Source organism: Protopterus annectens, chromosome 6.part0, assembly GCF_019279795.1.
Source record: "Protopterus annectens isolate FY-2018-M chromosome 6.part0, PAN1.0, whole genome shotgun sequence".
NCBI lineage: Eukaryota > Metazoa > Chordata > Ceratodontiformes > Protopteridae > Protopterus > Protopterus annectens.
In genome coordinates this window covers 1866156992-1866173901 of record NC_056737.1, presented here as the reverse complement: position 1 = coordinate 1866173901, position 16910 = coordinate 1866156992, and positions in this window count along the sequence as shown.

Genomic DNA, 16910 nt, shown 5'->3' with positions numbered 1-16910 from the left:
GGGTATTTTTCTGTGGTGTAGATGAGAGACTGAGCTATTGTTAGTTGAGAAGGTTAGGGAATTGTGGCAGTCATCTCAATGGAGTAGCTTGCAGACTAGACATTGATGTGCCCTGTGGGCCTTATTCACTGCAAATGTTGCTACTTTCATGAAAACGCTGCCGAGGAGTTGAGGTTGAGAAGACTGGAGATTAATTAGGGTAGGAGCATCATATGATAGGGTAGATAAAAGGTATGTTGAAGCAATATTCTTCCTTGCTATATTAAGTAAGGTTTTATTCTATAGAGGGTGCTAAGTAGGTTGTGTGTTTCTTGATTGCTTTTTTAGCTGAATGTTACATTTCAAGTTTTTGTCTGTAGTGATTCCAAGGAGCTTGGCCTGTGAAACTACTTCTGTCGAAGTATGGTTACAGGAGGCAATACAGACATGGGATTTCTAAGTACTAGACTGGCTGCCTTGTGGGCTATTTTAAGACTAGCCAATTTACCTCAATGTTAAGGATCAAACCCTGTACTTTATGTGTATGCACGGTAACACCTTAACCATTAAGCCAACTCCCAACCCCTTGATCCAAAGCCTAGAGAGGGACAATCTAGAAATGACTTATAACAGTGTGTTGCAAAAGCCATGTGGTTTGAATTTAACTGCTTATCATGGTAAACCCTGGTTAATATGTGAAGCATCAGACCCAAAAATGATGAATGTCTTTAAAAAATGCACTTTGAAGAATGGGTTGAAATTAACTGTTTCCACTAATTGTTAGGTGGAGTCAAGATGCAGCATGTTTAGAACTACCTGAACACAGGTGCACCTGTAAAATTTTACATTTCTGCAAATTATCTCCTTTTTCCCATTTTTATGACACATGCTGTAGAGAGTCATCTTCAAAATTACCGGTAGGTGTGAGTGAGACATGTGAAAGTATATGTGCGCTTGAATCCTGTGATGGCCTAGTGTCTTCTCCAGGTCTGATTTATATCACATATTTATTACTTGCCTATATACACTCTGACATTATATTGACCTTGAATAGAATAAAGTCAGTATCAAAAAAATGAATAAATACGTTTTGTACCGGACTACTAGGAATAGATTTTGATGATAAGCTGGTCTAAAACATCTGAGCTGTAGTGCAAATAACAATATCAATGATGGTACACAATTTCCCTAAGCCAAAAGCTTTGCATTGGCTCTCAGTGTGGGGATGCACACATGTAAGTTGATAACACATCTAGTTTGTGTACTCATTACTTCTGACAAGAGTATAGATGCTAGGAAGGCAGAGTTCTTACAGATCCTGTAAGAGTATACTTGTCTGTATAGAAAACGTCCCTGTACTCCTGAAATGAGTATATATGTCACTGTTTTCAAAGTCTAATTCTTGAAGTCCTGTTAAAGGTACCTATATGTAACTAAGGCAGTAGTTGACATCTACAAGCTGACATGATTTGCTAAGCACAACAGTGAAATGGTCAGCAGGGTATATGCAGAGCTGGAATTATTAGGGAGTGTTTACAAAAACTGATGAAAAATAGGATATTTCCATGTTTATGTTAGTAATGCAAAAATATAGTGAGGTACTGTCACACTGGGGTGGTGTATTCAACAGTGCACATTAGAAACAAAATGACATTAAAACATGGTAGGTAATGTGAAATCATCATGAGATGTAAATGCTCTTTTTGTAAAGTAGTTATGACTATTACCTAAATTTTAATAACTGCATTAATCTTATAAAAGCTGTGTGACCTGCAAGTGAACAAATGATGCCATACTATACAACACATTGCTATCTAACACAAAAAGGTTTTGTAGTTTAATTTTATTTTAAAATATCGTGAAATTATTATATGCATAATTTGCACAGATTTGGCAATATCACAAAACAGCAGTATGCTATCCCTTTCTATCAACCATCATTGTAAAGATCTTGAACAGGTGCGAAATTTCCTCACTGATATCTTGCATCAATTGTGCACACAGAGATATAAGTTTGAACATAACACTAGTATTTTTAGCAAACAAAATGCAGCTTTTCTTTTATAACTCTGCAATATAAAATCAGTATCTACAAACAAATGTTTGATACGAACACCAATGTATCGGGCACTGTCTACCAAAGAGTTAAAATATTTACAATTGTTTTGTAACTCACACCATTTAACAAATACTATAAATCAGTTGAATTGCATTTCTAGTAAAAGATTTTGGAGAAAAGCTCTCAGGAAGGAAGTAGTTTCCTGGCTTAGAAGATCACAGGAAGCAAATGTGTTAATTAACTTCCTCCTGCTGTTCAGGATTAAATGAGTTAATGCGATTTCAAGTTATGCAGTCTGGTCTGTGCCAGATATTTAACCTGCCCCTATAATCTATCTTCACAACAATGTTCAACATTCCGGGGACAAGAATGAAAATGTTTGGTGGGATATCATCCTTTGTATTTTACCCAAGTTGTTGCTTTCTACATTGAGGTTTAAAGGGATTTCAATGTGAATTCCTTTGTTTTCCAGCTGTTAAACCTAGTAATTTATGAAAACATACAGTCTGCAGTATGCTGACCATTGCTACTGAGTACTAAAGATGCAACTATGCATTTGTAATTTGTAATTACAAATAAAATTTAGATTTAACATTTTATTTTTCTCCTAACAGTTTTTTAATTATTTTGCTTGCTACTGATGTCCCATAAAACAGTCTAGTTATAATGAGCCCTGCAATGCCTTTCCAGTGTTCTAACTGCAGCCAGAGCCACACAAGCTAATATAAGAATATTTCCTTGGTTAAATGCACTTGCACTTGTTTTATACAGTGATCACTACTGTTTAGGACATTTTTAAAGCATTTATGTATAATATTTTTTGGGAAAAAGTAGTCATTTGTCTTGTGATGCCCCTGCACTGGTCCAGTAATCAAGGAGCCTCAGTCCTCACCACTGGAACAGTGAGGAATGTACACAATGGGAGGATTACAAGTACACACACAGTAAAGTACAATTTCCCTTGAGAGCACACAGAGATCACAGTCAGTCTTGGGCTGGTTTCTCCCTCTTTCTGCAGATCCCCAATAAGACTCCCCACTGGATCAGCTACAGGGTTAAGATCTCAGCTGAGAGGGTCAAGCCAAGACCTCCAGCACCCTCTGTGTCCAACCAGTGCTTTGTGTCCCTGCCCAGGTAGCTCACACACGCACACACACACACACACACACACACACACACACACACACACACACACACACACACACACACACACACACACACACACTTTGATTTATATACAAACACACAGAGACTCCTAGGGAAGTCTGGCACAGGTTTACTAGCTATGCTCCATTCTGCACAGACTATAAGGTAGTTATCACTGCCACCAACCACTATTTATCACCTATTTAAGGCCCTTACAAAGGGTGATCAGTCCTACTCTGTAATGTTACTATTATCCAAATGGTAAGTGTGACAAAGATTCGCAACGCTATTTAGGAGTGGCCTTTACAGTGTCACCAAATACATATGCAAGTACTCTAAGAGCTTAAATATGTCTCACAAATATCATCCACAAATATAGGTTTAAATATATTTAATAAAAAAATAATAAAAGAAAAAGACAATACCCAATCAACACAGTAACTACAGAGTTCAGAATCACAGGAAATATTTTAAAACAACATTGCAGGACAGTCTCAAATAAATGCAGAAAACATCTAAACTAATCTTTACCATATTCCTATCTATATCTAAGAGATATTCTATGCCCTAAGTATTACTTACAGATGACACACAGGCAGAAGTGCTGATGATGGGTGTTTCCAGGTGAAAGACAAAATATAAAATGCACAGTCTTTCTCTGAGAGAGTTCTTAAATCAATATTAAATATTACTGCTGGGTCAGCCTGGATGACATCACTCTTTGTCACCTGCCTTCATTTTCCAGGCTAACAGAAACTAATATTTCTGTGTTAAAAATACATATCTCTCAGATGTTTGCCCAGAACTAGAAGTCATAAAACAATTAAACCCTTTTACATTTTAAACCTAGTAATGACTTTTCTCCAGGACAACAAAAAAACTTCTAACTGTAGACACCCTGTCTTCTTGCTGCATTGAAACTAACTTTTATAGCACATCATAAAGCCCTTAGCTTCAACTTATTTCCTTGAAGTTTTGTAAGTTAATCTTCTATATTCCAGGAGGATATGCTGTGGTTACATTCTTGAAGCTCAGTCCATAACATACAGTTCTGTATAAACCATATCAATATTCACAAATGAAATAGAATAGAATAGAATAGAATAGAATAGAATAGAATAGAATAGAAATAGAAGTGGGTGTACCCTGGTTTCTCAGAGAACATGCCCCAAAACTCCTGCAAAACTGCTAGGATTTCTCAAACCTGAGTAGGGGATAACTGCTGGGACATTGCTATAGCTTCCTCTAAGGTGCCAGTCCAAGCCTCACTGAGGAGATCAGCCACCCGATCCCTCTCAAACGTATCCTGCCATCCACTGCATATAATCAGCACAAGGGCCTCCCTATCCTGGTAAGGTTTCATCATATCAACATGGTGCAATTTGTGCCCCTGCCTCCTGCCTAGCAGTTCTACCATGTAGTTAACATCACTGACCTTCCTTACCACCTTGTAGGGTCCCTCCCAAGCTGCCTGCAACTTGTTGTGTCTAACAGGAATGAGAACCATTACCTGCTGTCCTACAGCATACTCTCTAGCTCAAGCATTTCTATCATACTAGACCTTTTCCTGCTGCTGGGCTTCTGCCAGGTTCTCCTGTGCCAAGCCCATGAGCTCCTTGAGTCTTGTCCTGAGGTTTAGGACATATGCCACAACAGACTCCTTGAGGGATTTACACTCACCCTTCCACTCATCTCAAATCAGATCTAGAGGTCATCTTACCCTATGCCCATACAACAACTCAAAGGGTGAAAAGTCTGTGGATTCCTGGGGTACCTCTCTGTAAGCAAACAACAGATGGGGCAAATCTTTGTCCCACTCCCTCTTAAACTGGTCTGATAATACCTGTAGCATCATGTTGAGTGTAGAGTTTAACCTCTTAATAAGACCATTAGCCTGGGGATGGTAGGGGTGGCCTTTAGGTGCTTTACCCCACAGTAGTTCCACAGACAAGCCAGCAGGTCTGACAAGAAATTGGCACCTCTGTCAGTGAGTATTTCTTTTTGGAAACCTCCCCTGCTGAAAATTCTCTAACAAAGTGTGTGTCAACTTTTCTGCCTCAATGGGGGACAGAGCCACCCCTTCAGCGTATCTGGTAGCATAATCTACTACCACTAGGATATACTTTTTCCCTGTGGAACTTGGGATACTTGAAGGCCACACAATATCCATACCTACCCTCTGAAATGGCTCCTCAATCACAGGCAAAGTCATCAAAGGAACTTTCACCTTGTCTCCTGCCTTGCCTACCTTTTGGCATTGCTCACAGGTCCTACAGTACACTAGTATATCTCTGGAAATCTCAGGCCAATAGAAGTTCTACGTAATATGTCTCTTCATATGTTTTATGCCCATATGATCTGCAAAGGGAATATCATGGGCTATGGCTAGAAGTGCCAGATGGTAGCTTCTGTGCACTACCAACTGCTGTATTCTGTCACCCTGTAGCCTTTCTTCATGGGTCCACTTTCTATACAGTAACCTTTTGTCACAGTATACACATTTCCCCCTTCTCTTGAGAATCAGGTGCCTCACTAGCTACCCCCTCAGCCCTTTTAATGTAGGGTCTGAGAGATTAACCTGTCTCAACTCTCTCTTAGTAACCCTTCCCAGCTCCCCTTCCACAGGAAGTCTGGCATTCTCTGACAGCGGTGCTTCACTGTCAGCCTGGGTACGACTACTACTCACCTCTGCCCTTGCAGTCTCTCTGTCCAACAGAACATCAGTACCCACAAGGAGCTGTGGCTCACCTTCAGTCTCACTGCTACAGGGTAGGTCCCTCCCTGAAGAAACCACCTCACCAGCCCTGGCTGCAAGTGTGCCATCTGTCTGGGTCTCCCTCAGGCTACCAGACCCACATGCTTGTCTCTAAGCCTGACTGCATGTAACTCCATGCGCACAAGGTACTGCATTATCAAAATCATTCCCTATCAGGGCACCTGCAGGAATATCCTCAAACACACCTACTTGCTGGCTTCCTTTTCCACCCTCCCTGTCAATGTGAACCCTAGATAAAGGTATTTGTAATGGGGACCCACCTGAAGCTCTGACTGGAGTAGACTGCCCAAGCAAGTAGTGCACCTCTGTAACCATTGCAGGCTTCACAATCGTTAGGTCAGAGGCTGTGTCTCTATTAGTAATTGCCTCTTTCCCATTCACTAAGATAGGATAAATCCTCTTGTGGTAGTTTGGTACTCTTGTTGTCTCGAGATAACTTACTGCTGGCATTTTGTCATTCCCAATTACTGGCTCTCCCACCTTTTGTTCCTCACCTTGCCTCCATGGACATCTGTATGGTACATGGCCCTACTAGTTGCATTTAAAACATTTAACCCTTGATCCTGGATGTGACCTGGACCAGTGGCTTCTCCTGCTACTGGTGGACAAACTTGGGGTAGTCTGAGCTGGCCACCATGGGTTCCCTTAGACCCCTGAGCAGTACTGGGTGTCCCTTTCCTGTGCAGTGATGCCCTGCTTGCTAGGTATAGGTCTGCCTTCTTTCCCAACTCATCTGCAGTAGTTCATTGTCTTTCAGCTAAACAGATTCTCATGTCCTCAGGCAAAGTGCTAAGGGCTTGTTCCCTCATCAAAAGGTTTGCCAGCCTTTCAAAAGTAACCAGAATAATCCACAAGTATCCAGGCTGTGAAACAATTCCAATAATAAAGATGACGAAGCCAGCCAGAAGGCTAAAACACAGTTATAATCTAAAAATCTTAAAAGTAACAAATCCACTTGTTTATGCGCTTTCGTCTACATTAAGACATCCTCAGAACCAAGACAAATAGTGAAGTAAAAACTTTTAAATACAATACAATGACACACCCATTTGAAACCTTCAATAGAACCAATCAACGAATTAAACATAGCAAATAGAAATAAAGCAACAGTAACTAGATGTTACAGCTATAGTACTGAATATGATAGATGCTTCATATACTTTAAAATATAAGTGAATGTTTTTTTCAACTCACTTGAAATTGAAATGTATTCATTTAACCCTGGTGGGTTAGTTACATCTAACCTAATCTGCCACAACATTTCCCTGTGCAATAAAATGTTCTCCCAGTCTCCTGAAAATGGTGTTGTAATTTGTTCAAGTATCAAAAAAACAAACTTATTGAAGTTTTGACAACATGCAGCATGCCTTGCCAATGCACTTCTATTCTCCCCCTTTCTTATGCTATATACATGCTGATATATTCATTGTTTCAAACTATTCTTAGTTTTGCCTATATAAAACGCGCTGCTTGTGCAGCGAGTAGCAAGATAAATATTTTTTTCTGCTCTACAGTTTAAGCATTTTACTGTGTCCCAATGATTAATAATGTTCAAAAGTCCATTTTCCTTATTCACATTAATATAGGAACAATATGCACATTGGTGACATTTTCTAGTTGTAGGTACACCCTTGCTCGTACAACTTCTTTCCAACATTATCTTAACTTTCTGCTTGCTTTTATATGTGAAAAATGGTGGAGATTTAAATAAATGACAGCTGTTACTATCAACTTGTAACAACATCCAGTTTCTATTGAAATCTTTTCAATAGCCTTAATATCAGTTGTATAATGCAACACCATATTTGTATTCGGTGTTAATACTCTAGTCATTTTGTTTTCCATTGTGTTGACTGTGCTTGTCACCCCATGTTTAATAATGGGTACATATTTATCCTGTCTCGCAACCCAGACTTCACCTATAATTTTCTCCAATAATTCTATGGAATATCCCCTATCAATAAACATTTTTTTAATTACTGTAAATTCTTCTAAACAATCAGAAGAATCAGAAGTGAGACATGAAGCTTGGATTAGCTGACTCTTAACTACCCCCTTTTTTTTGATAAATGGGGTGTAGTCTTCCGACTCCATAATGAACCATCCCCCTCCCTTATCAGGCTTCATACAACAAATTCCTTTGTTTTACCTGATTTCGTAAGGCAACTGACTCATCTTGAGAGAGATTGTAAAATCTACAATGTTTGTTCCCCAACAATGATCTTAATTCCCTTTCACATTGCCTTTCAAAAACATTAATGGCTGGATGCAATGGAGGGTTAAACATACTGGACCTTTTGAAATCATAATTTTCTCTTGTTTCTGATCCCCCCACCATCATACATAACCCTGAAATTAAGTTTGCAACTAAACATTTTTAGATCGAGTATGATGTCCTCTACTCGGGCTCCTTTTGCAGAAATAAATTTAAAAGCGTTCAAAAATAGACTGTGATGCTGAGGCCCTATAATCATACTCGAAAAGTTGTACATGTTGAAATTGTAAAATGAAGTAATTTTTACAGTACCTGATCTATTAATACTGGAGCATGCCCTGGAATTGACCCATTTAATTCCAATAATTCTGGCCATTATTGAAATTGTGGTACCTCCTGCTGTTCGTCGGTTGATGCCCTTGTCCCTGCCAATTGTTCACCTGCTTTCGCCCTGCTAGCCTCTCCGACCTTCTCGGTCCTGCTTGCTCCAAAGGGGCCTCATCCTGCATTGCTCCTTGTTCATCACCGACAGTGGGGTCATATATACCATTCTGAATTCCCCTGGTTGAAAAGGGTAATGGATAGACTGTCTTCCTCTGTTATTCGCCATTGTCACTTTTAGGTTTTTTAACTTTTCGCATCCTGATAGCTCCCATTTTGCACTCAGTGTATTCAAACACTTGATTGAACCTTATTTCAAGCAAACTTTCGGAACTGAAGAGAAGTCAGACATGGTTCCACGCCAAGTAACAAAAGCCGTGTTGTCACGATGGTTTTAACAGTTGTGCCTTGATTATTTTGACGTACATTACTTAGTCCATTAAGATTATCATTTAACAAAGTCACAGACTGTGAAAGCTGTTGTAAGAAAAGTGTTAACATCCCAACGTCATTCCCATTTGAGTTGGGTGGTGCATCAGAAAATAAAACCTGTGTGTTGCCAGCTGACATAGTAGGATCCTTATAGAACTCAACACAGTAACCAAAATAATCCACAAGTATCCAGGCTGCGAAACAATTCCAATAATAAAGATGATGAAGCCAGCCAGCTTGGCTCAACAATTTGGGTGGTGGTCAAGTAACAGAACCTATTTTGTCAGACTCTGGGCGAGTTCTGATGATTTTAGAACAGATTGGGTAGTTAGAGAAGTTACTGTATAAGTTCAAAACATTACAATTGGACAATTATTTTTTGGAAGAAAGTGTGAGGAGATTGCTTGTACCTAAAAAACTACGAGTTTGGAAGTACCCCCAGGGGTTTGAAGCAAACTCAGTTTTTCATGTTGAGCTTACTGAGTTATTCGATCATACCAGACTGGAATTGACAAGGTTATTGATTAAAGACAACGAAAGAAGGATGAATGAGTATAAACAGGAGATCGCTAAAACTGTGGAGTCCATTACTGTGGATGTGCAGTTTCAAGATCACAAAATAAGGTTCAATAAAGTGTTTGAATACACTGAGTGCAAAATGGGCACTATCAGGATGCGAAAAGATAAAAAAATTAAACGTGACAACGACGAATACCAGAGGAAGACAGTCAATCCATTACCCTTTTCAACCAGGGGAATTCAGAATGGTATATATGACCCCATTGTCGGTGATGAACAAGGAACAATGCAGGATGAGGCCCCTTTGGAGCAAGAAGGACCGAGATGGTCGGAGAGACTAGCAGGGAGAAAGCAGGTGAACAATTGGCAGGGACAAGGGCATCAACCGATGAATGGCAGGAGGTACCAAAATTTCAAAAATGGCCATAATTATCAGAATTAAATGGGTCAATTCCAGGAGCATGCTGCAGTATTAATAGATCAGGTACTGTAAAAATGACTTCATTTTACAATTTCAACATTTACAACTTTCAGAGTATGATTATAGGGCTTCAACATCACAGTCTATTTTTGAAAGCTTTTAAATTTATTCCTGCAAAAGGAGCCTGAGTAGAGGACATCATACTCGATCTAAAAATGTTTAGTCGCAAACTTAATTTCAGGGTTATGTATGATGGTGGGGGATCAGAAACAAGAGAAAATTATGATTTTAAAAGGTCCAGTACGTTTAACCCTCCATTGCATCCAGCCATTAACATTTTTGAAAGGCAATGTGAAAGGGAATTAAGATCATTGTTGGGGAACAAACGTTGTAGATTTTACAATCTCTCTCAAGATGAGAGTCAGTTGCTTTATGAAATCAGGCAAAACAAAGGAATTCATTGTATGAAGCATGATAAGGGAGGGGGATTGGTCATTATGGATTCGGAAGACTATAGTGGTCGTATGATGAATTTGCTTAACACTGAAGTATATGGGGTAGTTTCCCTGAACGAAGTAAATCTAGCATACAGGTCTGTGAAGATTGTACTTGATGAACTGTTGTTATTCGACTCCATTTCCAAACCCCTCTATGATTATTTGTGGGTAGAAAATCCACTACTACCTAAGATTTTTGGGATTCCTAAAATTCACTCTAATCAAGAAGACCCACCGCTACGTCCAATAGTTGCAGCAAGGGGGTCTGTGACTGAACCCATAGCAAAATATGTTGATGTGAGACTTAAGCATCTTTTTGCTAGATTTCCCCACATTTTAAAGTGTCTTGGGACCTTTTCAGTAAGTTACAAACTGTGGTGATACCAAATGGAGTTATTTTGGTGATGTAATGTGAACAGTTTCTTCACAGTAATCCCTCAAGAAACTGGCTTGGATTGGTTTAGAGACATAATTTTTAAATATAGTGATCTTCACGATGACGAGAAAGAAACACTATGCGTTTTCATGGAACTGGTGCTAAGTAACAATTTTTTGACATTTGAAGGTGAATTTTACAAACAGAAACAGGGGGTTGTGATGGGCGCTGCATGCGCCCCCCCCCCCCCTGTTTGCGGACACAGTCATGTTATGGTGGGAACTCAAAGTTTTGTTCAAATTCCCACTATATAGGTTTTGCCTGGTCTATTTTAGATTTTTGGACGATTTATTTTTCTTGTGGACAGGCACTGGGGAACAGTTAGAAATGTTTTTCAATTTTATGCAAAGTAGTTCTGACTTTTTGAAGTTTTCATTTAAACAGGATGTGAAAGTGATGAATTACCTAGATATTTTATTTTTTAACAAAGGTGATGCTACTCTTGCTACTAGAATTTTTAGGAAACCTACATTTTGTAACACATATTTGCATTACATGAGCTGCCACCCCATTTATCAGAAAAAAGGGGGTAGTTAAGAGTCAGCTAATCCAAGCTTCATGTCTCACTTCTGATTCTTCTGATTGTTTAGAAGAATTTACAGCAATTAAAAAAATGTTTATTGATAGGGGATATTCCATAGAATTATTGGAGAAAATTATAGGTGAAGTCTGGGTTGCGAGACAGGATAAATATGTACCCATTATTAAACATGGTGCGACAAGCACAGTCAACACAATGGAAAACAAAATGACTAGAGTATTAACACCGAATACAAATATGGTGTTGCATTATACAACTGATATTAAGGCTATTGAAAAGATTATCAATAGAAACTGGATGTTGTTACAAGTTGATAGTAACAGCTGTCATTTATTTAAATCTCCACCATTTTTCACATATAAAAGCAAGCAGAAAGTTAAGATGATGTTGGAAAGAAGTTGTACGAGCAGGGGTGTACCTATGACTAGAAAATGTCACCAATGTGCATACTGTTCCTATATTAATGTGAATAAGGACAATGGACTTTTGAACATTATTAATCATTGGGACACAGTAAAATGTTTAAACTGTAGAGCAGAAAAAAATATTTATCTTGCTACTTGCTGCACATGCAGCGCATTTTATATAGGAAAGACTAAGAATAGTTTGAAACAATGAATATATCAGCATGTATATAGCATAAGAAAGGGGGACAATAGAAGTGCATTAGCAAGGCATGCTGCATGTTGTCAAAACTTCAGAAAGTTTGTTTTTTTGATACTTGAACAAACTACAACAAAACCATTTTCGGGAGACTGAGAGAACATTTTATTACACAGGGAAATGTTGTGGCAGATTAGGTTAGATGTAACTAACCTACCAGGATTAAATGAACACATTTCAATTTCAAGTGAAGTGAGAAAAACATTCGCTTATATTTTAAAGTATATGAAGCGTCTATCATATTCAGTACTATAGCTGTAACATCTAGTTACTCTTGCTTTATTTCTGTTTGCTATGTTTAATTGGTTGATTGGTTCTACTGAAGGTTTCATATGGGTGTGGCTTTGTATTGTATTTAAAAGTTTTTACTTCACTACTGTATTTAACAGTTTTTACTTCACTATTTGTCTTGGTTCTCTACTGCGGTGGTGCTGCTGCGGTAGCGTTATCGCCTCATATTTAGACGTTGTATATTCGATTCTCAGTTAGAGCGTCTTCTGTGTGTCGACATGCGTGAATGGGCATTCCTTCATTGAAGGTTGTGCGTTAGGCCCGGCAAGCCAGCACGTAAAAATCTACTGCCAATCATTAGTGGACCGGAGTTCCGCTGTGGCGACCCCTAACCGGGAAAAGCTGAAAGACAGTTTATATGTCTTGGTTCTGAGGATGTCTTAATGTAGACAAAAGTGCTTAACCAAGTGGATTTGTTACTTAACCAAGTGGATTTGTTACTTAACCAAGTGGATTTGTTACTTTCAAGAGTTTTAGATTAAAACTTTGTTCTAGCCTTCTGGCTGGCTTCAAAATCTTTATTATTAGCCTTTCAAAAGTGGTGACCTGACATCTACTCACCCACCTATGAAAATAAGTGCTTAGTTTAGCAACATATTCACACACACTTTCATCTGCCTTGTGTTTGTGTCTGTGCTCATGAAACTTTTTCCTATAAGCTTCAGGCATTAACTTAAAACATTCTAAAAGACAGTTCTTTACAACCTTATAATTTAAACAATCAGTATCAGACAGTTTAGAAATTACAGTTGCAGCTTTACCATGGAGTAAGAACTGTACTCAGACCCCTTGGTCAACATTATACTGTTTACATATCCTCCCAAACATATGAATTAAACTATCAAAATTACTCCCCTCTGTAAATTGTGGAAGAAATCTTTTTGCTTCTGTGGTCAGTTGCTCCCTTCCTCATTACCTTCATGACTCTGGCAAAGAGTCTGCATCTCCTTTTCATGTTGCTTCTGTCTGTCCTTCTCTTCAACTTCCAGGCATCGCAGTATCTTATTTTCCTCAGCCTTCAGACATTGCAGTTTCTCATTTTTCTCAGTCTCTATATGTCTCAGTCTCTGTGCTGCCTCTATTTCCAAATGCATGGCCTCTAGCTCAAGTCTCTTTAACTCCAGATGGGTTTTTAAGTCCTCTGTGGAAAGGTTGAGCTGTCCATTTTCTGAGCATTGTATATCTCCAAGGCTAGTCTGACTGTCCTCCTGGTTGCTATTCTACAATGCAGCTGTGACTAAAGCTGCAATCATGTGTGCTTTAGTCAGGATTGCATGCACCAGTCCTTTAGCCTGGCACATCTCAGCCAACTGACTCCTTGTCAGCTTGCCAAACTCCTCTGCTTACATGCTTGCCTGCTCTCCCTAACTAAGCTAACAAAAAAATAAAACAATTGTGATATGAACGCTGAATGTTCACTGCAATCACATCATGTCCTCAGGCAACCAGTTAATCATAAAGGAAAATCACATGGTCTGTGAGAGATGTAAATAACATCTTCCTAGGAGACAAAAATCTTGCATAAAAACAAGGCTGTCAGGAATACCCACTCAGCATTCCAAACACATACCATTCTTGACACACACACACATTGTTTTATGCTGAGTCACTTATAAGAAACCCTCCCAAATCAAAGAACTTCAAAGCCACCTAATGGCAGGACTGTTCCTCAGTTACCACTAAAGCACACACTAAAAGCAACACCAAACATCCCACATAAGCCTACACCTAATGGTCCCCCAAATGCAAGGCCCATAAGGCAAGCATACACATTACCTAATACTTTTGCCATTGTGTGACACAGAGATGCCCCGCGCACTAGGCTGGACAAGCAGAAGACCATGGTTAGTGGAGTATCTAGAGCCAGAATTAACACTGTCACACACACACTCAAGTCACTACACCTCAGCTACCAATATAATTCTATCATAGTCCATATCAGAGTAAATGAACTGAGAAATACCTCACTGGACTATATGAAAAGAGTCATAATGGCTCTCTCGGAATATGTGTCAGAAATAGGTATGAGTCTTCTATTGAGCAGCATTCTACCTTCACCAAGGATAATGCCGCAGTATAAACATAAAATGATTGATTTTAATAAATGGCTTAGTTTCTGGTGTCATTCCAGGGATATCCAATATCTGTCAGCATGAGAGAACGTGGACAAAAGACCACTTTGCTTTGCCAAGGATGCGTTGCACCTGTCCTCCCCCTTGAATTTTGGATATTGGCTAAAACTGTATACACCCCCTTAGAGTCCTTTTTATGCTATGTTAAAAAGACAAAACTACCAATATAGTGAAAAAGTCTACAAGCAACCTTAAGGTGTTCCTGCTCAATGTCCGGAGTCAAAACAAAAATCTCCACACCCTTCAAGTCCTCCTCACTCTAGAGAATGTAGACGTCTGTGCTGTGACCAGAACTTGGTTTAAAGCCATAGAAAGTGCTCCAGACATGCAAGGCTACAGTGTCTTCCACACGTTTAGACCAAAAACAGCACAGATGTGTCAAAAATGAAGGTGTTTCACTCTATGTTAGCAAGAAACATATCTACAGGTTGGTTAAACAAGATGATACCATGGAGCTACTCTACGTACAAGTCACCATAGGTAGGGTCCCTCACCATATTATGGCTAATTACAGGTCACCATCTATGCCCCTGGATTGTCACAACTCTTACCTATTCATAGCAGACTTTAACTACCCCTCTATAAACTGGCAAATGTGCACTGCCTCAAACTCACAGGCACAATGCTTCTTGAACTTTATTTACATGAACACCCTGGAACAGAGTGCACACTCCATACAGAAGATTAAACATACTGGATCTGGTATTCATCAACGTGAGAAAGCGTTGTACCCCACACCCCATGACAAATCCTCACTAGTGAGATTGGATCACAAAGCTTTCTGTTTTGAAGTAAAAATTAACCCAGTAAATCCATCTAAACCAGTAACAATTAGGAACTACTCAAAGGCAATCTACATTCTATTAAGAGACAGTTTGTCAAAGTTTAAGGCTGCCCCAGTCCCAAGACTAAAGCTACCTAGAATCACTACACAAATATGAATGACTGCATAGAGGCCCAAACAAACACTAAAAACAAACCCCACTAGTGGAATCCTTACCTAAACAGGGTACATGGTAAAGGAAGAAAACTCATGGCCAAAATCAGGAAAACCAACTACCTTAACGACAAGTGCTCTCTTATAGGTTCATAGGTTCATAGGTTTATACTAGGCTATCTGCCCTAAGGCATTTATAAGCCTAGCCCAAATTTTTGTGGCTTACGCCACCCCTTATATGAAAAAATACTGTGCCCATTAGTTTGTTGTGCCTCTGTCCAGCAGTGACACAGAGATGATTCCCGGGGTAAACCTACGATCTCCCATCCACAGGTCTAGATTTCTCTTGAACAGAGTCAGCGAGGTACTCTGCCTCACCTGGACCGGGATTTTATTCCACAGCATAGGGAGTCTCTGAGTGATAAATCTATCCCTCCAGCACATCCTATTTATATCCGTGCTAAGGTTTAAGCCGCTTGCTCTAGTGGTTTTGGTGGATTTGGATTTTTTGAGGTGGAGCATGTCCATTAATTCCGGGTTGGACATGGCCTTGTATGTCAGGCACATGTCACCTCTGAGCAGACGGTATGCGACTGAATAGAGCTGGAGTTTCTTCAATCTGGCAGCATATGACAGATTTTGGAGTCCCTTTATCCTTTTGGTGAGGAACTTTTGGGGTCTCTCCAATTGCTGCAGATGTCGGGTGAGATACATCCCGAATGGGGCATTGTACTCGATCATTGGTCTGATAAGTGAAGAGTACAGGGGAACAATGACCTCACTAGATCTGGATGTGAATCCCTTCATGATCAGGTGGGCAATGTAGAAGGTCTTTCTAACCACTTTAGCAACGTGAGTGTCAAAAAAAAGGCCACTGTCAACCTGGGTCCCTAGGTCCCTGATAACCTCTTCTGTGCTTAGTGGATTGCCACCTATATGGTAGCTTGGGGTTACCTTGTTTTTCCCGAAGGGTATGACTATACATTTTTGGCGTTTAACTTCAGGCCATGGCTCTGGCACCAGCTATCTGTTTCCGTGAGTCCCTTCTGAAGGATATCCGTGTCCGATGCACTTTCCACTATGGCCCAGTTTGCAGTCGTCTGCAAACTTTGTCAGCCAAAGTCCTCCCATGTTGGCCTGTACTTCTGAGAAGTAGATGCCAAACAATAGGGGCCAAGGACCGAGCCCTGTGGGACACCACTTGTGACCGGCTTGGAGTCTGACACAGCACCAGCAACTCTAACCCTGTGGGTTCTGTCCTTAAGCCAGTTTGCAACCCATCTTGTGACATATGGGTTTACATTTAAGCTGGTAAGTTTTTCTACAATACCCGAGTGGGGTATTGTGTCGAAAGCCTTTGCAAGGTCAAGGTAGGCTGTATGGACTGCCTTTCCTCATCAATGGCCTTGGTGACTGTTTCGAAGAAGTCGACCAAGTTCAAAAGGCATGATCTTCCCTTGACAAAGCCAAACTGGGTCGGGTCCA